At 46.8% G+C, this 26354-nt stretch overlaps 1 long non-coding RNA gene across 1 annotated transcript in view; it reads right to left on the bottom strand.

Moving 5' to 3' along the window:
• Positions 1-22680, bottom strand: part of LOC117743220 — a 55020-nt gene extending 32340 nt beyond the window's left edge. The window contains exon 1 of the long non-coding RNA XR_004611084.1: positions 22574-22680. This is a non-coding gene — a long non-coding RNA (uncharacterized LOC117743220). The remainder of the gene's footprint in view (positions 1-22573) is intronic.
• Between the last annotated feature and the right edge of the window lie 3674 nt (positions 22681-26354).

The following is a 26354-nucleotide window of genomic DNA, read 5'->3' as shown; positions in this document are numbered from 1 at the left end:
TCCTGTTTTTGCATTTTTAAGAGGAGTTGATGCTGAAGTTTGAGTGCTAAGCAACAGCTTCACAGCTGAGAGCAAGAAGAGGAGGACACGACGCTGTCGGCCATCTGGTGTTGACACGGCCTGTCGTCACCTCTCTGGAGTGAATATCAAATGTACAACGGTATGATGTCATCCCTGTGGCAGCTTCTGAAGGTGGAGAGCCCTTGACTGGGACCCAAAGTGAACTCTCATGCGCTCCACTTGTATGAAAGATAATATTCTTTATGCAGCCAAACGGTAATGGAGCGTACACTGAGCGGCAATCGGGGATTCTTTACAGGCGCCGTGGGTCGCTGTCATGAACATGACAGCTATGCAATTATTTGCAGTCACAAAAAAGACGCTTGTCAAATGTATTTTATGTTTTTCCAACCGAGTTAAAATCAGAAAGAAATATCAAAAAGAAACGCGGGAAAAATATGTTTTGTGAGAGAAAATTGACTGGACAATAATCTGACACATGCTCTCCTCAAAATGTTAAAAATGAGTTTACTGGCATGGTTACAGCAATAATAATAATAATAATAATAATAATATGTCATTCAGGCAGAATATAAACTGTATCATGAGTGCAGGCTTCATATTACAGAGGGGAGCCACTTATGTTCATCTGTCACCTTTGAGTGGCGTCTTCGTGGATTCCAACATCCACACACTTGATGACACGAGCAAAAGCACAATAAGTATAAACATAATCATTAACGAGGCCCGTGGTTTCTCGTGAGCACGGATCTGAAGTGTGCGTGTGTCTCGGCATCAATCAGACGAAGGCCCATTCTTTTTGAATAACAATAAATCAAAGCGTGCACATGGCTGACTCCTGATCACCACGTCTCATGTCCCAACACGCCGAGGATCAACTGGTTACAATTAGGACCACAAAGACACCCGTCTCCCTCAGCAAACAGGATTTTGATGTTTGCTGTCCAATTCAAACGTCTCCCCAACATGTGCCCCCCCCCCCCCCCCCCCTCTCTCAAACAAGATATGGAGAAAAAAACAGCCCTGTGTGCGCTGTTGTGCGTGCTAGCTTTCCCCTTCTCCTTCTTTCTATTGGCGTTTTAATCCGGTCACATCGGCTCCGAGCAGGTGAAGTCAGCCGGAGACTTTCCCACGGTCGGACGCCCCGAGCCCTCCGAGGGCCATCTGTCCGTTTGAGAGTGTGTTCGGGTAAAGCGTCAGCTGCATGAGCAAACTCAACGTTCCAACACACACACACACACACACACACACGCAGGTTTATAACAGTTTGCTACAGCTGATCTGTTCCAAACTGCCTTTAAATTCTTGATAAAAGCAAATGAATGTTAAAGAACAAATCCATCTTTCCCCTGCTTGCTGCCTCTCAACAAAGGAGTCCACCACATAAACCTTGACCTTTGCTCCCTGGATGATAAATCATCCACGCAACAATACACGTTCAAGCGGCTCAAAATGAGCTGGCTGGGAAAAGAAAGCAACAACAAACATCTTACTTTGCCTCCATCATGTGACGCATTTCTTTCTTTCTCCGAGCGCACACGCTGCCGCCCCCATCTCTTCTTTTTTCCCTCGTCCTCAAACTGACGTGCCATCTTTGTATGTACCCCCCTCTCAGAGAGCGACTCTGCTGCGGGTGGATGTGGTCCTCCTCGCAGCCGGCCCGACGCATTTCTTTTTTTTTTAATGCGTGACATTGCCGCTGTGGGAGCATGAGAACGGAGCTTCCTCAATGGCCGGGTCTCCATACCCGGCCCGTAACCATGGAAGCAGATGCCTGCCCTCCCGGCCCTCCTTACCTCCTGTCGACCGCAGGCTGTGAAAAGAGGCCGCGCTGCCTTTCTCCTCGCTCTGACCGAACTTGCCCCTCTCCTCAAAAGGAGCCATTGAGCAGGTCACCGGTCTAGACTTGTTTGCACGGTCCAGGGAGCAGCCTTGATGTAACCCCTGCTCTCCTCCCTCTCTCTCTCTGCCGCCCAGCGACTGCAGACTGTGGAGGGGTGGCGAGGAGGGGGCGGGCGAGGCGGTGGGGGGGTGGGGGGACATTGGAGACGCGGATTTGAAAAGGAGCCCGTCCCGGTTTTGCCATTGTGCCTTTTCATTCATCGATCGACTGCATATCGAACCTTCTGTCGGCGTATGAAACGGAAAGCTTAGCCAGCGTCTATTCTCAGGTGTCGAGGGCCCAGACCTGAGAGTTATGTCCTCAATAATTGGAAGAATATCATTTGTATTTAAAACATTTCTCTCTCTCTCTCCTTCATAATTCCTGCTATCTTTAATTATAGTTTTTAATGATTAAGAAGGACGTCTGTTTGATTCTTATAATTCCGAAAAATTTCGAGTTTTATTTCCAGTGTACATTTTAGACTATTTATTTCAAAATTATTATTTAATGTATGTATATGTACTAGAAACTAAAATATTGTAATAATGTAAAAAAAAAAAATAATAATAATAATTATTGAGTAGCAATGGATTGCATGAGAAAGTAAATTAATGTATTACATTTTCAATGCAATATTACACTCGAAAAAAAGTATGGGAACTATTTATATTAAATATTTGAATCTTATGTGGATAAAAAAAAAGAAAACTTTACCTGTAAATCATTTTCCGTCTTCATCATTTTTTATATAGAGAGAATGAAAGCAAATGCATACATTATTGCATCTGACCCATATAATAATCCTGAAAGACAATATAAGTCCTGGCGATCAAACTCAATTATTTGAATATAATTATTATTTGTGGTGTGTATATTGACCTCCAGAGTGAAGCTTATCGGTGAGGCGACGGAGGAGGAGGCTTCGGCAAAAAGGTGAGCCGATCAACGTCAACATAACAATATTGTTGAATGGAGGCCGCGGCTGTCTGCTCTGGTTTTCTTGTGCTTCTGGGACTCGGCACCCTGCTCTTGGTCTTGGATGTTAAAACCAGCGCAGAAACAATTACAAATGCCACTTATCAGGGATGTCATCATGATAACAATGTAAAATATTTTAAAAGAGATCGAATGCATTCTAACAAATCAAGTTGTTGCATAAAGAGAGTTAAAAAGAAATATAAAGAAATTGTATATATTGAAAACACTACATTTAGAAAGAGGAGCCGTTGTAGCTCCCGTGCACCATGTGACGCGTTGCTATGCGGCGGCCAATCAGAGGGGGCTGAAGGGGGAACAGGACGGGGCAGAAAATGAGCAAATTCAAAGGCAGAGGAAGGAGAGCAAAGGAACCAGTGAAGGAAGAAGGCATTGTGTGACACAACAACCCCGGCTGCTGCCACACTCGGCACCGGGCCGCCCCCCCCAGAATACTGCTGCCACACTCGGCACCGGGCCGCCCCCCCCAGAATACTGCTGCCACACTCGGCACCGGGCCGCCCCCCCCAGAATACTGCTGCCACACTCGGCACCGGGCCGCCCCCCCCAGAATACTGCTGCCACACTCGGCACCGGGCCGCCCCCCCCAGAATACTGCTGCCACACTCGGCACCGGGCCGCCCCCCCCAGAATACTGCTGCCACACTCGGCACCGGGCCGCCCCCCCCCCCCCCCCCCCCCCCCCCAGAATCAGCTTTAGGCCGCAGCAGGAGAAAATATGAAGGAGCAATGTCACCAACAATTCAACATCAGGCTTTAATTACTTTGAGATTTACGGGATTAACAGATTATAATGGGAGAAATAAACCGTTACATACAATTCTGACAAATGAAAATAATAAATAATAATACATTTAAATAATAATACATTTCTAAAATATCTGCTCTATATGTTTGTATTAGAATCATTATGTAATATATATATATATATATATATATATATATATATAAATAAATAATAATAAATAGATAGTGTAATAAAACTGGAACATTTATGAAATTACAATTCTTGCCATTTGACATTCCTATTTTGAACAAAATTCATGATAACATTAATAGAAATAGTTTATTTTAAATAGTAAAAAATGTGTGATAAGAAAAAAAAAAAAAAGAATGTCCTGTAATTATATATTTTTTATATTATTGCAATCTGTTCTACTTAAAAGGAAATATCGAAAAATTTGAGTAGAGCACAAACAACAGACCATGAGTATATTTTACTAAATAAACTAAATACACATATATAATGTTGCGCTTTGTGGATAACAGGGAATAAAATACTATCAGGAAGCATTTCATATTTTTCAGTGCTGTTTTAAACCAATCCAACCTTTTAATTATTTATATAATAATACAGAAATTGTGTCCTTTTTTTTCTTTTTCAAATGATCCAGAAGGGGTTTCCCAACCGGATCTGATGTTGATCATACATTTAGGTTATATGAATATATTAAAAGATAAGGGATTTTATACACACACACACACACACACATCATTTAAAGGCAGCGAGGCCCGCAGAATACGAGGGAGCGTTTAAAGGAATGAGGATTCACGATTCCTGCTCTCTGCTCTCTGATGATGTTTACGTCGTGGAGGTCAGCGCTTATGAACGCTGAAGGCCTCTCATTACATCACATCTCTCAGCCCCCACAATTACAAATGTTTTGATAATGATAATGAATAAGGTCTTAAGAGAAGACACTACAGGTGAATAGAGTAACAAAAGAATGAATAGATATCACAATGAAATCACCCATTTGATTTATTACATTATGACAATTATTGTTGTTGTTTCGGTAAATATGTTTAAATAGGCAAATGAGCGATTATTTAATGTTAATCTACAGATCTAAATGGATGCTTTTGTTCCACTAGTCTGAAAGAAGCTACATCTCTTGATGGACCAGGACATGAACAACTATGTTTTGGGCTTTAGTGTCCCCCCCGTGGAAATGGAAACCCTCTTTTCATTCAAACTTGCATTGAGAAGAGCATCCCATCATTGAGCATGGGAGGGGGGGCAGCGACACCTGGACACACGTGCACCTCCCCGGAGTCAAACATGGAGCCTCCAAGGTGTTTGGAAGGTGAGCTGGAACAAAGGCCCTCAAAGCGCTGTTTAATTAGTGCAGGCCAACAATCCTCCCTCTTCAGAGGCTGTTGAGTGGAGCGCAGCGCTGGTGAAAAGCCTCCAGTCAGGAGTGTGTGTCCCTCACACCAGAGGAGTGTGTGTCCCTCACACCAGAGGAGTGTGTGTCCCTCACACCAGAGGAGTGTGTGTCCCTCACACCAGAGGAGTGTGTGTCCCTCACACCAGAGGAGTGTGTGTCCCTCACAAAGACACACACCGCCTCACTAATGCGTGTGTGTGTTCACAAGCCCATCGTCTGCTCCTCTGAATCATTGTTTCCTGAATGGGTGCTAATGGGGAGACAAAACAGCACACACAGACACACACACACACACACACACACACACACACACACACACACACACACACACACACACACACAGGCCCCCCTGCAATGCGTTGCTCTTTTTACAGGCCGAGGACACTTGTCATGATTTAATGTTGCGACTGAACGTAACGACCGACGCTCCAAGTGTCACGAATGTGCCACCAGAAAGAGATTAACTTTTAAATGAAATAATAACGATGACACTAAAATGGCTAAATGGCTAAAGTGTTGAATTCTTAACATATACATTAAAAATATAATTGAATTTGTTCAATACCAAGTAAAATAATTAAACATAATAATTAAATGCAGAAATAAAACAATAAATGATCATTTATGTCAAGACAGTCCTAACAAATATGAGCTTTCTGTAAATATCATTCAACATTTTTAAGCAGCAGTTTTGTATTTAATTAAATTGTATAAGAAATAGTTTTATTTATTTCACCAGATTTTCTATTTTTAATTTTGTAAAATGTTTGGATCACTGAAATAAGCAAGAAAATAAATAATGGTTGGAAAAAAAAGAATTTAATTTGTCCCTAAATGTTGTTTTGGTGACTGTCCAGATATAAAACACACACACACACACACACACTCACACACAGAGTCAGACTCGGGCTGAATATGGGTGGCGGGTTCTAATCCTGGAGGGACAAAAACCACCGCATATCCACCGAGACCAATGTGGTTTGATGGGTCCTGCTGGTCCCGTCTGGGAGGCCCGTTGTGTCCAAACACACCAGGTCCATTCACAGACGGCTCAAAGCAAAGCCCAGCCGAGGCTCGCATGTGTTTTCTCTCAGTGGCACAATTTTATATTAATCTACTCCCACAAAACAAAACAACAAAACAACATGGACAATTGTTGTCTGCGTTTCACACCAAGGTTTATATCTTTGTATTAATTGCAGCTGTTCTAATAAAATAAATCCTTTCATGACATTCTTCTTGTGTCCCAAATGAACATAAACACATTATAGTTCAATGTTATTGTTGAATGTAATGAGAAAAAAATTATAAAACAGACTAAATACATTGTACCTTATTTTTTGGCCAGTTCAACAATAAAAAACAAGAAAGAAGACTAACAGTGAAACGTCCGTTATGTGTGTATAAGGATGGATATTGTGGAGGGTTAATAATAATAAAATAAAGGCGCTCAGGGTTTCTAATCCAGTGCAATTATGATCATTTATTTTTCATCTCCAGTAAACGCAAGTGTGAAAACGGCTGGGGGGGGGGGGGGGGGGGGGGGGGGGGGGGGGCAGTCCAAACACTGGCAGCTATTCATGACTAGATCAAGTTGATATGAGATTCTGTCCCTCCTCTGCCCCCCCCCACCCCACCATTTCCATATGAATGTGGAATATGCTTAAAGGAAAAAAAAAACAAAAACAAGCAGGTTCCTGGTCTACAGGGTGAGGAACCAGGAACACTGTCCCCCCCCCCCCCCCCCGGCAAATGACAGGAATATTGGCACTGTGAGCCTGTTTTGATAGAATAATAAGCTTTAACACACACACACCTTTTCTCTATCTTCGAGCCACACACATGGAAACCCAACCGAACCCAACACACACACACACACACACACACACACACACACACACACAGGCTTTAGGGGACAAAGGGGTCCTGAAAGACAAACAGCAGGAAGCACAGTGACGCAATGAGGCCAACGTTTGTCCACAAGAGAGTAAAGATCTGTGGACCTGGATGGATGTCTCTCTCCATCCATCTCTCTCTCTCTCTCCACCCATCTCTCTCTCTCGCTCTCTCCATCCATCTCTCTCTCTCTCCATCCATCTCTCTCTCTCTCTCTCTCTCCATCCATCCATCTCTCTCTCTTTGTCTCTCTCTCTCTCTCTCAATCCATCCATCTCTCTCTGTCTCTCTCTCTCAATCCATCCATCTCTCTCTGTCTCTCTCCCTCCCCCCCTCTTTCTCTCTCTCTCTCTCCCCCTCTTTCTGGAGGAAGCTGGTGGTGGTGAGAGCGTGCTGAGACTAAATGTTTGGTGATTTTTTCTCAAACTGTTTACAATTCATTTATTTCATAGTTCACTGTGTGATTGAGTTGTTGTGTTTTGTCTGTTTGTGTATTTTGTGTGTTTATTGGTTTTTTTTGTTGTGGGGATAAACCGTGTTTCTTGTCCGGGATGGCGTCCTCTGAGACGCCGTCCTTGAGACATGGGGTTCGGATTCAGCCCGACCCGGGTGTCCCGGTGGAGGAGGTTCTCCTGGCTGTGGGGGACCGTGTGGGTCACGGTAACCTGTCCTCCGCCTCCAGGATGAACCGAGGTGTGCTGGTGTTCCTGAAAGAGGAGCGCTTTGTGTCCGCGTTGATATCGAGCGGCGTCACGCTGAACGGCGTCTACCTGCAGGTGTCCCCGCTGGCGGTGCCCACCACCCGGGTCACCGTGTCCGGGGTTCCCCCGTTCATCCCCGACCAGGTGTTGCAGCGCGAGCTGCAGTGCTTCGGGAAGCTAGCGAGTAGCTTCAGAACTCTGGGGCTGGGCTGTAAGAGCGAGAAGCTGAAGCATGTCCAGTCCTTCAGGAGACAGGTTCTAATGTTCCTCAGTAGTCCGTCTAACACGCTGGATGTCTCCTTCAGGGTGAAGCACGGGGACGGGCACTACATGCTATACGCTAGCACCGGTAGCATCAAGTGTTTTAAGTGTGGGGGGGCGGGGCACAAGCGGGACGCTTGTCCTCACAGGCCGGCCGAGGGGCGCCCCGAGCCGGGGGACGCACCGGCTGAGGAGAGAAGTAGCACCGGGGCTCCGCAGAGTGTCGAGCCGGCGGAGGTCGCTGGCCTGCAGGGCGGCGATGCCCCGACCGGGGACCCGCCCACCGTCGCCGAGGAGGGGCTCAGCGGGCAGACTGACAGTCAGGTTGGGGGGCAGGGAGCTGATGCAGGTGGAGGGGAGATTAATGAGGAGAACTCAGATGTTCTGAGTGAAACGACAGAGGGCAAGAAGGTGGAGTTACTGACAGGAGCAAAGGAAGAGAGGAGGGAATGTGGAGAAACAGAGGGAAGAAGGTGAAGGAAGCACTGACAGTGGAAGGGAGGAAGGAAAGTGGAGAAACGGAGAGGAAGAAGGTGAAGAAAGCACTGGCAGGAGCAGAGGAAGAGTGGAGGGATTGTGGAGAAACAGAGGGAAGAAGGTGAAGAAAGCACTGGCAGTGGAAGGGAGGAAGGAAAGTGGAGAAACGGAGAGGAAGAAGGTGAAGAAAGCACTGGCAGTGGAAGGGAGGAAGGAAAGTGGAGCAGGCAGCAGCAAAGGGCCGACAGGTGAACCTGACCAGAGTCAGGCTGATGGTCCAGAGGTGAGTGGAGCGGCTAGTGTTGTGGAGGAGGAGATGGAGTACGAGACGGACTCTGACTGTGTCTCTGTCGCGGAGTCCCAGGTTTACAGTGGAGATCTGTACAAGTTGGAGGAGATCAACAACTTCCTTGATGAAACGTTTGGTAAATCGGTGCAGGTTCTAGAGCATTTTCCAGATGTGGAAAAGTTTATGAAGAGCGTGTCATCGATCCAGAAAGCGGTTGGGTTTGAGGTGTTAGATAAGAGTTAGATAAGTCTTAAAAAATACATGACTGGTCTCAGGGGGCTGAAGAAAGATAAAAGTTCCAAAAGGATGAAAATAATTAAGTGAGTCTGTCATGGATGTGCTGCACTTAATACTTCTGTTACTGTTGGCTGTCTACATCACGCTTCTTTTTCATATTTCAATGCACAAGGTGAGGGTTGGGTCTTTAAACATTAATGGTGGGAGGGACCGAGAGAGGAGAGCGGTCACTGCAGAGATGATTAAACAGAAATGACTAGACATCGTTTTCCTGCAGGAAACACACAGTGACCCACATAATGAGGTCGACTGGGGCTTGTGGTGGAGGGGCCAGTATGTCCTGTCTCATGGGACCAACCTGTCTGCAGGTGTAGCTGTTCTGTTTGCACCTGGGCTGGATGTTAACATCATCTCCTCCACAGAGATAGTGAAAGGCAGGGCTCTGGTGGTCAGAGCCTCCATACAAAGCATTTCATTTGTCTTTATTAACATCTATGCTCCAAACCAGGGCTCACACAGAACGGGTATTTTCCACAAACTGAGAGATGTCCTGCAGCAGTGTGACCAGAATGAGTGTAGTGATGGGAGGGGACTGGAATTGCACCACAGATTCCTTAGTGGACAGAACAGGAGAGGAACCTCACCTCCAGTCATCTACCACTTTGTCACAGGTGATTGCGGAGTCGGGTGTAACGGACGTTTGGAGGGTCAAACATCCCAGGGCTAGGCAGTACACATGGGTGACGGTGTTGGATGGGAACATTAGGGCAGCCAGGCTAGATAGGGTTTACATTTCACATAGTTTTAGCAACAGATTATTAAACAGTCACATTCACCCAGTAGGATTCACCGACCATCACTTAGTCACGTTAGATGTGCACACCTCACCAACCACCAAGGGTAGTTCTCACTGGCACTTTAACACTCAGGTGCTTCAGGACAGTGATTTCTGTCAAAAGTTTGAGGCTTTCTGGGGGATCTGGAGAGGGAAGAAGAGCGATTTTGAGTCCCTGAGTCAGTGGTGGGATGTAGGAAAGGCACACATACGTGTCTTTGTTCAACAATACACAAGTCACTCCACAGTAAGAGTCAAAAGGCTCATTGAGGATCTAGGGAATGAGATCAGGGCTTTGGAGCACAGTCTATTCACTAACACCAGCACAGACACTCACAGGCTTCAGCAGAAGAAGCAACAGCTAGGTTATTTTTTACGAGAACAAGCTAAGGGGGCTTTGGTCAAGTCAAGGTTCACCAATGTTAGGGACATGGATGCTCCGACTTCCTACTTCTTCAACCTGGAGAAGTCTGTCTCTCGGACCAAACAGATGGTGTCTCTTCGCCTCCCTGATGGTGTGATGACGACTGACCCGGCCGAAATGAGACAGCATGCTGTAAGTTTCTACAGTGCCCTCTTCAGGAAGGAGGATAACCACAGGGAGAGTGTTGACGAGCTGCTTCAAGACCTTCCTCAGCTGGGTCCCGAGGACAGAGCTGTCCTGGATGCCAGCATCTCCCTGGAGGAGCTGACCACTGCTGTGGGTCAGATGGCTGCTGGAAGAGCTCCTGGACTGGAGATTTCTATAAGCACTTCTGGAAGTGTTTGGGAGCTGACCTGTGGGAGGTGCTGCAGGAATGTGCCCAGACAGGCCTGTTACCGGCAACATGTCGGCATGCAGTGCTGTCACTGTTACCCAAAAAAGGGGATTTGTCCCTTCTGAAAAACTGGCGGCCGGTGGCGTTGTTATGCACAGACTATAAACTCCTTTCCAAGGTGCTCGCTAACCGGCTCAAGAACTTACTATAATCCACAGAGACCAGTCTTACTGCGTACCGGACAGGTCCATCATGGACAACATTTTTCTCATGAGAGACTTGTTGGATCTTTGTAAACTGTATAATGTTGATGTTGGTGTTGTATCATTAGATCAAGAAAAGGCGTTTGATCGGGTCGATCATGTTTTTCTTTTTTCCACTTTAAGGGCTTTTGGTTTTGGTGAAGGGTTTGTGTCATTGTTGGGTTTGATGTACAAGGAAGCGTCTTGCTTGGTGAAGGTGGGGGGTGCGCTGAGCTGTCCAGTCCAGGTCCAGAGAGGCATTAGACAGGGATGTCCTATCTCTGGACAGTTATATTCTATTGCCATTGAACCCCTTCTACACAGGTTGCGATCCCTTCTGTCAGGACTCATGTTGCCTGGGCTGCCTCAGCGGCCCTCCCTGGTGGTGTCAGCATATGCTGATGATGTTAATGTGTTCGTCAAGACCAGAGGGATGTCGATGTTCTAGGGAGCAGTTTAGCTTTGTATGAGAGGGCATCTTCAGCAAAGGTAAACTGGGGGAAGAGTGAAGCTTTGCAGGTTGGGAAGTGGTTAAGCAAAGAAACACCAAAACTACCAGGAAGCATTAGATGGGGTAGGCAGGGCTTAAAGGTTTTGGGTGTTTTCTTGTGTACAGAGGAGTTCCAGAGACAGAACTGGGAGGGTGCTATGGAGAGAGTGTGTACCAGACTGTCTAAGTGGAAATGGCTGCTACCTCAGCTCTCTTACAGGGGGAGGGTCCTAATTGTCAATAACTTGGTTGCCTCAACCCTTTGGCACAGACTTGTAGTCCTACCTCCACCACAGGGCCTGATCGAGAGAATCCAGAGGGCAGTTGTGGACTTTTTCTGGTCCGGGCTTCACTGGCTGAGGTCTGCGGTGCTGTACCTGCCGGTCCAGGAGGGAGGACAGGGCCTGGTGGACATTGCATAACAGACTGCAGACGGCTCAGAGGCTGTTGTACAGCTTCGGCCTGCCATGGACTGACACTGCCTGTGTGCTGCTGAGGAAGGCTGGACGGTTAGGGTATGATAAGCACCTGTTTCTACTTCAGCCCCAGTCAGTAGACCTAACTGGTCTGACACCGTTCTACCAGTCCGTCCTACAGGCATGGCAGGTGTCTACAGTTCACCGGAGAGCTGTGACGACACCAGGGATGTGGCTCTTTGAGGAGCCGCTGTTTTGGAGCAGCTATGTCTCATCCCAGGTCCTGACGTCAGCCAGCCTGAGATCCAGACTGAGAGAGGCTGGCTGTGTGAAGCTGGGTCATCTAATGAAGACCTCCATCTCTCAGCTTGCGGAGCTGACCAACATCCAGTCCAGCACGCTGCTGCTCAGGCTGGTGGAGGAGGTCTGTGCTTCTCTGCCAGAAGCCCTCAGAGCGTTTGTTGGGGACCCCGCAGTATCTGACCAATGGGACGATGAGTGTGAGTATGTCTTCCCACCCCTGGTTGTCTGTCCTGCGGTTGGACAGTGGAAGGAGGGGGAGGACATCCTTCTGTCTCTAAAGACACCCCAGCTGGGGGAATTTGAGACTCTGGGGAGTAAAACAACGTACCAGGTCAGTGTGAAGGTCTCTAACTTGCGTTCTCTGGCAGGGCTGAGGGTGTCGAGGTGGGCCGAGTTTTTTGGCACGGGATCCTCCCCACGGGGTAGTTGGCGGTCCCTGTACAAACCCCCTGTAGACAAACGGACAGGAGACCTCCAGTGGAGGATTGTGCATGGGGCCATAGCTACGAAAAGGTATCTGGTGCACCTCGATCCTGGCGCAGGGGACGGCTGTCCTTTCTGCTCTCAGACAGAAACCATCCATCATCTGTTTGTAGAGTGCTCCAGACTGGTGAGACTCTTCAGCCGCCTGCAGGCGTGGTTTCAGGGCTTAGGAGAACGGTTTTCTTTCTGTCTGTTTATTTATGGTCCAAATTACTCTGAAAACGTGTACACACACTAATGAACTTCCTTTCAGGACTGGCCAAACTGGCAATTTGGAAAACGAGGAAAAACTGTGTGTTGGGTAAAGGGTCAGAAGACGCGAGTTTGATGCTGACGGGACTCCTGACTGCTCGGCTCAGGGTGGAGTTTGGTTTTTACAGACTCACAAACAACACAGAACTCTTTGTGAACTTTTGGGCTCTGAAGGACGTCCTGTGTTCAGTCAGAGGAGATGCTCTGGTTCTGAACTTCTGACTTTTTTTCTTTATTAATATCTTCTTTGGTTTTGTTTTGTGTTGCATGATTTAGTTTTGTTGTAAGGATTTGATGAACTGTATAACTGATTAGATTGAGAAATAAAGACCCTAGACAATCTCTCTCTCTCCGTCTGAGCGTGAGGTCAGAGGTTGGGAGCGGAGAGCGTCATGTTCGGAGTTGACGATGTGTTTCCCGTGTGTCTCATAGTGAGTGTGAGAGCAGTGTATGTGGCGGTGTTGAGTGGGGTACTGTGTGCACGAGGGGGGTTTGGTGGGTTGAGTGTGGGTGTTCGCGAGCCGCCGGCGCACTAGCGGCGGGCTAGCGGAGTGCTAGCGATGTGCTAGCGGCGAGATGGACTTGAGCTGGCTCACACGCAGGCACGGGATTCGGCTTATGCTGGTGTTCCCGTGCTCGGTGGAGGACTGCAGCCTGGTGGTTGGGGAGGTGGTGGGCTACAGCAGCGTGAAGTCCGCTGCCCGGATGAACAAGGCTGTGGTCTTATTCTTGGACAGCATCATTAAAGTTAACACGGTGGTGGAGAGCGGGGTCGTGGTGTTCGAATCCCACGTCCCCGTCTCTCCCCTGGTCACGGCGGCGGTGAGGGTGACGGTTATCGGAGGAGCAGCCCTGAGGAGCAGCCCGGAGGAGCGAACCAGAGGAGCAGCCTGGAGGAGCAGCCTGGAGGAGCGACCCGGAGGAGCGACCCTGAGGAGCGACTCAGCCCAGGGGAAGGAGAAACCTTGACTGAAACTATGGCATTGAAACGGGGTCTCAGGACCACCAGCGGACAGAAGCGTTGCGTTTGTTGGTTTTGGTTGTTTTTGTTGTTTGATTTGGTTTTGAAGTGAGTGCAATGTTCTGTTTGTTTGTTCGTTTTTTTAATGTAAAATAAAGGTTTTCTAAAAATCAAATCTCTCACTGTCTCTCTCTCTCTCTCACTGTCTCTCTCTCACTGTTTCTCTCTCTCTTTCTGTCTCTCTCTCTCTCACACTGTCTCTCTCTCTCTCTCTCTCCTCCCTTGAACGAGAGGACAAACCAGAAAAATAAATAAACAGGTTGCATACATGTCATTATGTTTAATCAATCACATTCTTTATGATCTGTTTTGCCTTGCATATTTGGCCACAGGACATCAAATCTAACTTCATGTTCATTATAGTTTAGGCTTTGAGTTATTAACTCAGCAAAAAGCTAGAATGTTTCAAAGATTATGGAGATGTATTTTGCACCATTTTTGATGATGACACGTTAAAGGAGTCATGAGTCATATATTGTAATCATATCCACATTTCTGATGGGTATTTGTCACAAACTCATTGTGTAAATACTTTGTCAAAGCACCAATAGTCAACCCTACAATATCAATATCAAGGTTTTTGGTAAAGGGATATCTTGATTTGTGTTTGTAAAAAGACAAACTAGCAGACAGAGGAAGGCAAACCGTCCCATGAGCATTCATGTAAAGAGTTGCCTGCTGCCAATCAGACGGCTGGGACTTTGACACAGGTGACACTTGTGAGGACCGGTGAGACCTGGTTGCGGTTTCCACTCTTACGCAACATTCATCAAAGTTTGACCTGCTGTGTTCCACTGTGATATCTACTGTGTGATGTCTGCTCTGGTTACGGTCTGCCACCTGTGCTCCGTCCTGTGTTCATGTTGTGATAATCATAAATCTGGACCAGGTTGTATTTACAGTGAGCGCTCTTTGTAGAAATGTCTTATCTACAAAGAGCGCCACTCACACCCGTCAGACTCCCCAAACAATTTATGAGACTTAAACAGATTAAGAAACGAGGAATGTTGGCTGCAAGATTTCAAATCACGTCAAAACAGAATTGAAGAGGCAAGAAGAAGAGAGACAGTGGACTTGTTGTGACCCTCCACAGCGGCACGCCGGCCTCCACCAGCTACACAAACAGTGAGAGGGAACATTACATCACCAGACTCGCTCCAGGCTCAACGGTTCAGCTCGTTCTCCATGCAGATGGAGGCTAATGTTGACCCACTTCAGTGCAGGTGGATCACATGGTGCCACTCCAAGACCCCCCTGGAGTCTGTGAGCTCCGTGGTAAGAAATGCCACGTTGTGACGGTAGAACAGGATTTAAATACCGTACACTTACAGCTTGTTTAAGGCCTTTACACACCCAACACCTTTTTTCTTCTCCAATAATTCACCAACAATGTATTTTTTCAAACTATTGTTTTTGTTTAGAGTACTTTTGCACAGAACCCAAATATTAAATGGAGAAAACATTTGTGGGACCTTTCGCATAAAGGCATCAACCAATCAGGTTGTGGTGAAACGGACAGTTCTAGAACAAGACACCAACAAGGAGCCGGACTAAGATGTCAACTGCTTGACAGAAGGCCCTGGACACCTAGTTTATGCTCAACATACACTGCCAGACGCTGCTCTGGGTCAATAGTATCCTGGTAGTTGCTCCTCTGCCTGCATGAATCTATATAAAGTGTTGCAACTGTCGCAAATTCAACTCCCAACAATCAGCACGTCTGCGTTCAAACACGTTTCATGACACCCTCGTCATCGCGCTAACTTGCGGAAATGATTTCATGGATGTAGCCCATTTAATAAAACGAACCCCAACACAGACGTTGACGGTCGAAGACCAAACCAGTGTTTTATTTGAATGGCTTTACAAATGAGGTGTCATTATCACGACGTAAGACTGTCGCGACCCTTTGGTGTTTTGTTTTCAGTTTACATTAACAGGTAAATAGGTACCGTTTCTGACAGGGAGAATACAACCCTGTCTCACTGAAGAGGAGTGACGGCCAATGAAAGAAGGAAAGGATGAAGCAGTAGTCCACCATGTGGCCCACAATCTATTCATTGCTCCCGTTTAATTTCTTTTGGGTGCATAATCCTTTCACTTTCAAGAGCAAATTTAACAGTCCCCAAGGCCCCAGCACCAGACTGGTCAATACAAAACCAGACAACTAATTACTGAGCGCTCCAACCCCCTCCTCATTCCCCTCTCTCTCTCCAGCAGCTGTGGGGTTCATGTACACAAGAGCAGCAGTCAGGCAGTATTAGGTTTCCACTTCCCAGATCTCTCTTAAAAGCCATCCCATAATGGCCCTTCAGTCACACAAACACGCATAGTGTTTCATACCAAACCTGAACAGCACATGGTACTATAGTTAATATATAGACGTTAGCTTGAGATCCTGAAACATAGTTCTGCCTGTCTCCATTTTGTTCTGGTTAGATGTTTCTTCATTTGATACAAAGCGGTTCATTGAATGGATTCTGTTGTTTCCCAGAGGCAAAACAACCCTCCTGGTAAAGTGCATGTTTACCGAGAGGCAACAAAAGCAATGCTCATAATGTCTGGCAGTTAAGCGCTAGCTTTAAGAGCGTGTAATTAGCATGTAATTGACGCCTTGTTTTCCAGCAATAAATTACAACAACTTGACAGGCAGTTTAGCTAATAAAAGATGCTAAAAGCTGACCTGCATGTGAGCGCTCGGGTGGTTAGTGGAGCTGAAACGAGCGGCCAATTCATCCATTATTTATCCATTTGATAATCAATGCAGTTTCCCTCCTAAACTAAGCATTGAGAGCTTCAACTCTGAACAGGTAGCATGCTTTTGCTGAGGCTAATTTAAACAGTGCTGGGTGCATTCGATGACACTTGGTGCTCGTAGTGTTTCAGGTGTCGGTGAGAAGGAACGCCGCTCCCCGTGAGGGAACATGAGGGAACACGGTCTTGGTAGCATGCTCGGTGCTAACAGTCCTATAAGCACTAGGATCGCTCTCCAGGCTTTGATGGAGACCCAACGCACATAGCGACTCAGCCACTAATTTGCTTATGGGTTTTTAACAAAAAGTCCTTCAGTTAAGATCACTTCCCCAGATAATGGGAAGAGTCGCCCCCCCCCCCCCCCTGTGACCTGAGTGGAGTGTCCTTTGTCTCACTCCCAGTGTTTGCCTTAGCCCATTGTGTCTGCATTATCCACCCCACCACCCCTCCCTCACGGCTCGGATTTGACGTGACAAACCCCGCTGCACCACACCGGACTGCCCTGAAAAGAGGAAATGCTTAATGCATGGAAGCCATTACCCAGTGTGTCCCTGAGCTCTGTATGCCCCCCCCCCCACACCTGAGAGACTGAAGCGGTTAAAGGAGCAGTGGTTCTCAACCTTTTCTCAGCCAAGTAACCCCTAACCAGCGCAAGTGTTTTTGTAAGACGTAATACACAGCGCTGTGCCATCATTGTTTGATTTAATATAGAATGTATACATTTCAGTTTATGAACTTACACTTATATTTGATTTAATACATAACATGTGTTATGTATTAAATCGCATTGGTAATGATCTCTTGACCCGAGACACAGGTCAGAATAAAAATGGATGGATCACAAAATAAGATGTGCAACAACATGTCAATCGGATGCACAGAAGCACAAACAGAGATCAGCACTTTGTGGGGGAAATAGTGTGTTTAAATAGAAGCAGCAACTTTCATCTTAGCCTGCTTTATTAATCAAAAGGACATTTTAATGTGAGAGAAAAAAGTTGTGGGGGAGAAACAAAGTAAACGTTTGCTTTCTTTCTTTTGTCCTTCCCTTTCTTCCTCTGTGCTTTGTGTCAGTGAGGACAGCTGGATAAGAAATGGATCACTGGTAAAGGAACAGTCTCCATCAGACATGACCTCACCCCTTTATAAGCAGCCCATTGGGGGCCATTTGTGTGTGTGTGTGTGTGTGTGTGTGTGTGTGTGTGTGTGTGTGTGTGTGTGTGTGTGTGTGTGTGTGTGTGTGTGCGTGCTTAGCTGTCTTTGGGTACCTGCTTCGCATTGCTCTCGGTTCAAACACCAACCTGTTGTTCTGCTTTTCTTACTCATATGGCAATAATAGGTTTCACTGAAAATGTAGCCATGGGTATTAATTTATTGTAGAAAACATCTGCATTGCTTTCCACTGACGGGGCCCAGCCTCAAACTCATTAATAATTCAATGAAGAATCTGACTTATGATCTGACTTATGATACATATCATCTCATTATCTAACATCTTGCACCCATCTGTCCTTGATACTATCAATCAAAGTAAGACATGCTAATGACCCATGATGCCTTTCATAAAGTTTAAGTTGTATGGAAGATATCATGGACCTTTCGATATTTCTTGAGATAATCGTTGAGTGAAAAATGATCTCACCGTCTTTAAAATATCACTTGAGGTCTGAATAAAAAATGCTGACGCCGCATTAACTATGTGATTTACTCAGAGGCGACCGAATCCTCTCGGTACCCAGAGTCCTCCATCCTGATGGAGTGAGCCACATCGCTGCTCAGAGCTGGAGGCTCTTGGCAACAGAAGCTTGTTAAAGGTTATCAACAAGTCAATGGAGAAGAGTCAGAGTCGTCCCACAGAGCACACTAAAGAGAATGAGGGGGGGAGCACCCCAGTTTGGTGCATGCTGGGGGACCACAGTCTTCCACAGTTTCATGGTATTTTAGGAAACACTTAATCCTCCAGAGGAAAACCAACTGATGTGCTCGTGGGTTGCTGTCAACCACCTGAACCACAGACTATGGTTCCAGCTTTGAGCAGAAGAAACCCTGTCGTGGCAAATCATGTTGATAAAGTTCACAACACTAACTAACACACTCATGCTGTAACGATACTAAAGGTTTGTTGAGTGTACACGGAGGATCACATTGGTAATATGGATCAACAACCTGAAAAGGTATTTCTAAGGAAGTAATGATTGTCCCAGTATGTCCACTAAGCACTAAAGAGAGTCAGGCTCCAGGGTCGAGAACTCTGTGGGCTGAGCCGTTGGAGCACAACTACTCACATCATATGCTTTCCTGGAACAGCAGACTCCCCCACTGTGCGTCCACCTTAGTCAGCACAACTGTGTCTTGGTCCAGGCCCAAGAGGGTACCTGACCACCATTGATCCAACTGTGGTGTATCCTTAAGAATACACATTTTCTTTCCATTCACAACAGGAAGAAAGACACCTCTGCGGGGTGTTACTCAACATCCTGGTCCCTCCTTGTCCTTGAGGTAAAAACGGGCTTGTTGTGCCAGAATACTTTAGTTGGATAGAACAGGAGACAAATGAGGTTGTCCCTCATTGTGTTTACATGCTCTTTTGTAATTTGATCACAAGCCGAGTAAAGCAATACTGAGATTATTGTGACTTTCATACAACCAACATAACAAAGTTATCTTACTTGCATTACGGTTGTAAACGGAGTAGGCACAACTCAATTTACAGAGATGGATTACTCTCTCTCGAATGACCCTCTAGCCATAATCCTTTACTCACCGGTATACCTTCTTTAGAATGTTGTCCCGGTTCACTGTGCGATAAATGGGATGGAATCTTTCCAGCGCCGCTGCACCCTTTAATGTGGTTTCTTTCAGAGTGAACCCGATGCAGAGCAGCATGTTTGGGTCAGCAGTAAATTGGTTTCCGATTGCAGGGAACAGTTAGGGTTAAGGTGACACCAAACGCGCTTCAGTGCTACCTTTACTTTCCTATCTATTGTTTCCCTGGAGGTCTGCACAGGTCTGATGGCTATCAGACAACGCATGTGGAGTAGCAGTGCTTTCTTTCTCTTGGTTGAGGGGCAGAAGAGGAAACCACCTCCTATTTCCTGAAGAAGTCAGAGTTACTGTTTTCATTAACACTGGCTGTGGAGGTCAGGCAGGTTATCTTGCAACATGTCTTCATCTGGCCAAAAAGACAAACAACTCAGAGCAATATTTATAAAAACATGAAATATGGCATACAATGAAGGCTCCATGGAGAGAGAATGAATTGTACCATACCGAATGACTCCTTTTCTTTAGTGAACTGTACTCATAGGAATTCAGAAACATTTGAACTCGTCCAAAATGTTCCTTTGTATTAAATTTCACTAATTATTAAAAGTGAGAGATTTTTAAGCACTTGTCCATTTAGAGATTTTGGGGCTATTTTGCTTATTCCCTAAACTTCTTTTAGACTAGAAAAACATCCAAAATACCCACTCGGTGTATATTTTACGACGTTGACTCTTTGCGCCTTTAGATTTTTCCTAAACTCATCACAAGTTACCAATTGATAATGCCTCATTTGCATATTTAAACATATAAGTTGAGATATCTATGAGTTATTTATTTTACCCTAATCACCTGTAGTGTCTTTAACATAGTGTAATTTTACAAATCATATCTTTAAAGGCCGTTCTGTCTAAATGAGTTTGACTTCAGCAGCTCTCCCCCTGGATACAATGAGATATCCAAAAAGACTAATATGTCTTAAAAATGAAAAACTAAGTTTGAATCTGGCTTAATCCAATGTTCACATTTCTGTACTGGACATGTTGCACATGGAGCAATGACTAATTCACATATTAAAAGAAATAATTTCAGTAAACTTGTAATACAAAAAACAACTCTCTTAAGTTACATGGTGATATCTATTAGTACATTTGTTGGGGTTTACCTTAATCACACAACTATTTTACTTTAGGATTTATAGAAATGTATGAATGAATATCACGCAAACTGAATTATACAAACAATATACACAACAGCAGATGCTCTAAAGACTGAGAAAAGATTTGAAACTCTGTAAGAAACTCTTTATTAATAAGAAATGATTCCACAAATGTGTCTTCCCTTTCTGTGCTGAGCAGACATTTGTTTCAGGGTACACAGCTGAAACAGCAGCTTCACAGTAGCTTCATTAAGAAGGTGCGCAGCCCTGCTTCATTAGCTTGTGGCCCACATCCCAAAATAGAGAACTAGATTGTACAATTTAAGTTTAAGTGCATTTATAAAGGAGTATTATGGGAAATCCTGAAAACCTTCCCAGCGTGCTTAGTTAGTTAAAAAGACCTTCTGCAGCACTGGAGAGCACCATAACAATATATTCATACAGCGCAACATGGGTTAAATATGGCCTGTCACAAGGTGAGTCGCTCACAGAGATGTGAGTTCCTCAAGGAGACGAGGGAGCGAGGAGGCACAAGGTGAGTCGCTCACGGAGATGCGAGTTCCTCAAGGAGACGAGGGAGCGAGGAGGCACAAGGTGAGTCGCTCACGGAGATGAGAGTTCCTCAAGGAGACGAGGGAGCGAGGAGGCACAAGGTGAGTCGCTCACGGAGATGCGAGTTCCTCAAGGAGACGAGGGAGCGAGGAGGCACAAGGTGAGTCGCTCACGGAGATGCGAGTTCCTCAAGGAGACGAGGGAGCGAGGAGGCACAAGGTGAGTCGCTCACGGAGATGCGAGTTCCTCAAGGAGACGAGGGAGCGAGGAGGCACAAGGTGAGTCGTTCACGGAGATGCGAGTTCCTCAAGGAGACGAGGGAGCGAGGAGGCACAAGGTGAGTCGCTAACGGAGATGCGAGTTCCTCAAGGAGACGAGGGAGCGAGGAGGCACAAGGTGAGTCGCTCACGGAGATGCGAGTTCCTCAAGGAGACGGAGCGAGGAGGCACAAGGTGAGTCGTTCACGGAGATGCGAGTTCCTCAAGGAGACGAGGGAGCGATCTCAGAGACCCAAACTGCAGAAGAACCATCGAGGTGGAACACGAAGAACCACGACTCTCCGGTTCAATTCCTCACTCACTTCACTCGCTAGAGAAAACAGTTCCTCTGAATTCACAACGAACACTTTTGCACACAGAAAACAATATTTGAATTAAAGAAACTGATATGTTAAAGATGTTTATGCGATTTGGTAAAGGACAAGTTTGTTGGTGGATTTGTGGTTTTTAAACAGTTTTATCTCAGGCAATGGCCTGGCAATACAAACCAAAAGTACAAATACATTATGTAACATTAATACTTACTTAATAAGTATAAGTAATTACAATAAGAAATAAAATGTGTGGGGAACATTTCTTGGAATATTTCCTAATCACCAAAATAACTATAAAATCTACAATATACTGTACAATCAAATATAAATGTCAGCAGCATCCACGTGACCTGTTTCTACGGAGATGAACCAACTAAACATCTACACATGTATTCTGGGCCAACCGTACGACCTTATGATTTGTTCTGATTTTTAAAAAGTCTGCAATGCTTTTCTCATCTTGGAACGTCATAGTGAGCTTGGATGGGGTCATTTCTGTCAAATACATTACTTTTAATAATATATAATAACGAGACGTTAAAAGTGCCTCGGAGCTCCACTCAGACGTGAAACACGCAGTGCAGGGTCCAGCTTTTGAGGCACAAAGTTCCACAGCGACAATGTCATGATACAAAAAAAAGAAAAAGGTGTTGGAAGCCATTGTGTGACATTCTTTCTGACCCCTTCAGATTCCCTTCCCCCTCTAGTCGGCCTCCCCTCTCGCTCTACCTTGACCCTCAAAAATTGTGGTGCAAATTTAAAAAAGCACAAAGCCCCCTCTCACCGACACAAGTGACAGATTCACTCGGACACATTGAAGCGAAGTGGAAGTCAAAAAGATCAGAAAGCATCCGTCTGTAAAACCCGAAGCAGGTAACCGCTGGCAACACATCAAAAGCAACGAGGGATCAGACACAGGAAGGATCCGGGGCATGTGGAGGTTCACGGCTCGCCTGCACAACTTCCCTCCAAAGAAAGTGGTGAGAGAGAGAGAGAGAGAGAGAGGAGCCCTTACTTACCAAGTAGATTCCTCTCTTCCGCTTCCATTTTTCTGAGCTCCCAAATGGCACCCCTCACCCTCCGAGAGGCAGAAAGAGTGCGGCGGAGGAACAGTCAAACACACAGGGAGACGGAGAGAGAGAGAGAGAAAGAGAGTGAGAGGAGGGGGGGAGGGGGGGCATTCATCCTGGAGATGGAGGGGACTGTTGCAGCTGTGCACCCCCGTCAGTATCTCCTCCATGTGTGTCTGCAGCCCTGCGGAAACAAAGTGATCCTCTTACACAGCCCGGAGAAAGAGCGAGGGAGAGACGGAAGAGGGAGAAACAGAGAGGGAGAGACGGGAGAGGGAGAGGGAGAAACAGAGAGGGTGAGGGAGAGACGGGGAGAGGGAGAGACGGGAGAGGGAGAAACAGAGAGGGAGAGACGGGAGAGGGAGAGGGAGAAACAGAGAGGGTGAGGGAGAGACAGGGAGAGGGAGAAACAGAGAGGGAGAGACGGGAGAGGGAGAGGGAGAAACAGAGAGGGTGAGGGAGAGACGGGGAGAGGGAGAGACAGAGAGTGAGAAACAGAGAGGGAGAGACGGGAGAGGGAGAAACAGAGAGGGTGAGGGAGAGACGGGGAGAGGGAGAAACAGAGAGGGAGAGACGGGAGAGGGAGAGACAGAGAGGGAGAGACGGGAGAGGGAGAAACAGAGAGGGTGAGGGAGAGACGGGGAGAGGGAGAAACAGAGGGAGAGACAGAGAGGGAGAGGGAGAGACGGGAGAGGGAGAGACGGGAGAGGGAGAGACAGAGAGGGAGAGACGGGAGAGGGAGAAACAGAGAGGGTGAGGGAGAGACGGGGAGAGGGAGAAACAGAGAGGGAGAGACAGAGAGGGAAAGGGAGAGACGGGAGAGAAACAGAGAGGGAGAGACGGGAGAGGGAGAGACAGAGAGGGAGAGACGGGAGAGGGAGAGGGAGAAACAAAGAGGGAGAGACGGAGAGTGAGAGACGGGAGAGGGAGAGGGAGAAACAGAGAGGGTGAGGGAGAGACGGGGAGAGGGAGAGGGAGAAACAGAGAGGGTGAGGGAGAGACGGGGAGAGGGAGAGACAGAGAGTGAGAGACGGGAGAGGGAGAAACAGAGAGGGAGACGGGAGAGGGAGAAACAGAGAGGGTGAGGGAGAGACGGGGAGCGGGAGAGGGAGAAACAGAGAGGGAGAGACGGGAGAGGGAGAAACAGAGAGGGTGAGGGAGAGACGGGGAGAGGGAGAGGGAGAAACAGAGAGGGAGAGACGGGAGAGGGAGAAACAGAGAGGGTGAGGGAGAGACGGGGAGAGGGAGAGGGAGAAACAGAGAGGGAGAGACGGGAGATTGTCTAGGGTCTTTATTTCTCAATCAAATCAGTTATACAGTTCATCAAATCCTTACAACAAAACTAAATCATACAACACAAAACAAAACCAAAGAAGATATTAATAAAGAAAAAAACACAAGTCAGAAGTTCAGAACCAGAGCATCTCCTCTGACTGAACACAGGACGTCCTTCAGAGCCCAAAAGTTCACAAAGAGTTCTGTGTTGTTTGTGAGTCTGTAAAACCCAAACTCCACCCTGAGCCGAGCAGTCAGGAGTCCCGTCAGCATCAAACTCGCGTCTTCTGACCCTTTACCCAACACACAGTTTTTCCTCGTTTTCCAAATTGCCAGTTTGGCCAGTCCTGAAAGGAAGTTCATTAGTGTGTGTACACGTTTTCAGAGTAATTTGGACCATAAATAAACAGGCAGAAAGAAAACCATTCTCCTAAGCCCTGAAACTGGTGAGACCCTGAAGAGTCTCACCAGTCTGGAGCACTCTACAAACAGATGATGGATGGTTTCTGTCTGAGAGCAGAAAGGACAGCCGTCCCCTGTGCCAGGATCGAGGTGCACCAAATACCTTTTCGTAGCTATGGCCCCATGCACAATCCTCCACTGGAGGTCTCCTGTCCGTTTGTCTACAGGGGGTTTGTACAGGGACCGCCAACTGCCCCGTGGGGAGGATCCCGTGCCAAAAAACTCGGCCCACCTCGACACCCTCAGCCCTGCCAGAGAACGCAAGTTAGAGACCTTCACACTGACCTGGTACGTTGCTTTACTCCCCAGAGTCTCAAATTCCCCCAGCTGGGGTGTCTTTAGAGACAGAAGGATGTCCTCCCCCTCCTTCCACTGTCCAACCGCAGGACAGACAACCAGGGGTAAGAAGACATACTCACACTCATCGTCCCATTGGTCAGATACTGTGGGGTCCCCAACAAACGCTCTGAGGGCTTCTGGCAGAGAAGCACAGACCTCCTCCACCAGCCTGAGCAGCAGCCTGCTGGACTGGATGTTGGTCAGCTCCGTAAGCTGAGGGATGGAGGTCTTCATTAGATGACCCAGCTTCACACAGCCGGCCTCTCTCAGTCTGGATCTCAGGCTGGCTGACGTCAGGACCTGGGATGAGACGTAGCTGCTCCAAAACAGCGGCTCCTCAAAGAGCCACATCCCTGGTGTCGTCACAGCTCTCCGGTGAACTGTAAACACCTGCCATGCCTGTAGGACGGACTGGTAGAACGGTGTCAGACCAGTTAGGTCTACTGACTGGGGCTGAAGTAGAAACAGGTGCTTGTCATACCCTAACCGTCCAGCCTTCCTCAGCAGCACACAGGCAGTGTCAGTCCATGGCAGGCCGAAGCTGTACAACAGCCTCTGAGCCGTCTGCAGTCTGAAGGCTGATATGCGGGATGCAATGTCCACCAGGCCCTGTCCTCCTTCCTGGACCGGCAGGTACAGCACCGCAGACCTCAGCCAGTGAAGCCCGGACCAGAAAAAGTCCACAACTGCCCTCTGGATTCTCTCGATCAGGCCCTGTGGTGGAGGTAGGACTACAAGTCTGTGCCAAAGGGTCGAGGCAACAAAGTTATTGACAATTTTCAATTCAATTCAGTTAATTTTGTATAGCCCAATATCACAAATTACAAATTTGCCTCAGAGGGCTTTACAATCTGTACAAATACGACATCCCTGTCCCAGGACCTCACATCGAATCAGGAAAAACTCCCCAAAAATAACCTTTCACAGTGAAAAAAGGGAAGAAACCTTCAGGAGAGCAACAGAGGAGGATCCCTCTCCCCGGATGGACAGAAGCAATAGATGTCATGTGTACAGAATGAACAGCATTTAGAAAGTTACATAAACACATTACATGAATATGACAATGTATGAATGGAACTCCAATCCATGAAACAGAAGGAGGTTGAAAGGAGGGGGGGCGGGGCATCAGCAGGGCCAACGCGGGAGGCCGGCTCACCAGCATCAGACACCTCCAGGTCCAATGGACCCTATGAGACGTGAAGTCACAACGACTCCGGGGAGGAAGCAGAGTTAATAAGGTGCAATGGAGAGATGTAAATTCATCCATAAGGAGAGAGAGAAGAAAAGATAAGTGCTCAGTGTATCCTAAAACATCCCCCAGAAGCCTATAAGCCTATAGCAGCATATCAAGGGGCTGGACCAGGGCAAACCTGATTCAGCCCTAACTATAAGCACTATTAAAGAGGAAAGTCTTAAGTCTATTCTTAAATGAGGTGACTGTGTCTGCCTCCCGGACTGAAAGTGGAAGCTGGTTCCATAAAAGAGGAGCTTGATAACTGAAGGCTCTTGCTCCCATCACCAATCAAGGCTTTGTAGGTGAGGAGAAGAATTTTAAATGTGATTCTTGATTTTACAGGGAGCCAGTGCAGAGCACAGGAGTAATGTGATCTCTTTTCTTAGTTTTTGTGAGTACACGAGCTGCCGCATTCTGGAT

The sequence above is a fragment of the Cyclopterus lumpus genome, chromosome 14, assembly GCF_009769545.1.
Source record: "Cyclopterus lumpus isolate fCycLum1 chromosome 14, fCycLum1.pri, whole genome shotgun sequence".
In the NCBI taxonomy this organism is placed as follows: domain Eukaryota; kingdom Metazoa; phylum Chordata; class Actinopteri; order Perciformes; family Cyclopteridae; genus Cyclopterus; species Cyclopterus lumpus.
Note: the sequence above shows the minus strand (reverse complement) of the source record. Positions and strands in the feature narration are given on the sequence as shown.